Raw genomic sequence first — 2,500 nt, forward strand, 5'->3', positions numbered from 1 at the left:
AGTTTTCGGTTTTTTAGTACGGAGTTTGTCCAGCTTTTGTAAATACATTAGAATTCTTAACTTTTCTTAATTGTAACGTTTTTTTTTCTTAATATATGTACTTTGCTACTCACCCTCTCTTGCATTCCAAGATCGTATATGATATTTACAAATTATAATACTCATACACCAATCAGCAGCTTTTTTTCTCTTACCATCATTACTCCATATTCCTTATTCCAGTTCACATTAATAACCCAACATCTTGCTTACGGCCATTTTCAATTTCATAAAATCTCAAAACACAATCAAAGATGCAAAATTCGCAGGGGAACCTCATTTTTAGAGGTCATTTCCTGATGATCTACTCAATCTCCTCTTTTATCATTAAAATATCTACATACCGTATTTTGCCTTGACTTTTAAATCTCACACAATAGTCTTTAACCAACACGTGACTCAAGCACCCTCTTCCATTCACATTTAAAAAAAGGTTGGAACCATATGTTACTACTCTGATTCTAAGCTAGCATTGTAGAACGATGTTGTATGTTTTATGTGCTTTTTCTATATTCCTAGATCATATCATAGCCTTTGATTGATTACAAGGAAAATTGTTTTCTTTCAAAACGAACCTGTATATCTGTGTGCTCTCTCGGAATCCGAGATTATCTCTTTGGAAGGCAGGATGTGTCGCTAATCACACATTATGAACTCCACATGCACAAACACACACACACATATCATATCATATCATATACTTAAAGCCACTGTAGAAAGGTGAGTGAAAACTGGGGACTTGAAACAAGTACTTTCGTAGTTTATTCTACATTTTCAGTGTGAACTTGAAAGTCAGAATAAACTGTGAATATGATGGTTCCAAGTTCCTAGTTTTCACTCCGTTTTCTACCGTGGATTTGAATATATATATATATATATATATATATATATATATATATATATATATATATATATATATATATATATATATATATATATGTATATATATATATATATATTTTTATATATATATATATATACATATATATATATATGTCTATATATATATATATATATATCTATATATATATATTTAAATATGTATATATACTCAAATCCACGCTAGAAAGCGGAGTGAAAACTGGGGACTTGGAACCAGCACATTCACAGTTTATTCTGCATTTTCAAGTTCACACTGAAAATGAAGAATAAACTACAATTCCCCAGTTTTCACTCCCCTTTTTCTACAGTGGATTTAAGTATATATATGATATGATACACACACACACGCACGTGTTTTCTTCCTTTTGTATTATACTGCTGAGATACCGATGCTATATATATTCCCAATTCGCGTGAATCACTTCACATTGCCGCGCACTTTAAAGGGGAGGCTGTCTATAGAATTAGAAACGAATATGATATTACAATTGTTTAATATTACGCCTAAATATACTTCCCTAATTACAATGAGAATTTCATAGTAATGTTGAGAATTAATTTCTCATTTCACTCTGATCATTATTATAAACAGCATAATTTCCGTTGAAAATTGAACCTTTGAAAACTTTTATCTAAAAATTAAACTGTAAGAGAAAAAAAGGAAAAAAAAGTGTCTTGGTTAAAAAATTCGCTTACAATAGCATGGTGAATATAAGGAAAAATATGGCCATCATAGAATGAAAAAATCCCAGGTGACTTTAAGAGGATCTGGTCGAAATAAATGCCACGTCAAATCTGGGAGTGTTTTTCTGAATGCTCGTCTGGGAACCCCTGCGGCGAACGAGGGTCGGAAATAACTACGCGAAAATTTAGTCCAGTCAACGACTCGAGAAGTTATCGACAAAAGACGATTCCACACACGATTCTGGGGAGTCACCTTTTTTCCTGGAATACGGATTTCAGACACTGATAGTACTATTTGGGGTTTGTACAATTCTTATTTTTTTTAACTGACAACGGACAGCTGAGAGAGAGAGAGAGAGAGAGAGAGAGAGAGAGAGAGAGAGAGATGAATTATTGTTATTAATCCTGACAATTTACACTAAATCACCTTTCAAAAAAAGCACAAGAAACTTATCAAAGATCAGGTATAACAGTATTTTTCATATTCAATTTATTCCCTTTTTTTCAGTTGATTTTTGCTAATATTTAAGGGAATGATTTACTATTTTTACTATTTATTATTTTTATAGATAAAAAACAATTGACCATCGTTTCCTCCTCAAATGTTCTATCATTTGTTGATATACGCAAACCATTATGAACGAATGCAAACTATATAGTCTAACAGTAAACTAAGTTGGACGGCCTTTGCACAAATGTCATGGCGTTAAACGAAATGTCAAGCGTTAAACGAAACCTACTTTTTTTCTTTCTATGAGACATAACTCTCTCTCTCTCTCTCTCTCTCTCTCTCTCTCTTTAGAGTCTTACACTGTCATCAATCTCATCTTCCGGAGAGGTGCCTCACAAACGGCTGACTTCCTAAGTTATCTCTGTACCATATGTTTATTTATTA

The sequence above is a fragment of the Macrobrachium nipponense genome, chromosome 20 (assembly GCF_015104395.2).
Source record: "Macrobrachium nipponense isolate FS-2020 chromosome 20, ASM1510439v2, whole genome shotgun sequence".
In the NCBI taxonomy this organism is placed as follows: Eukaryota; Metazoa; Arthropoda; class Malacostraca; order Decapoda; family Palaemonidae; genus Macrobrachium; species Macrobrachium nipponense.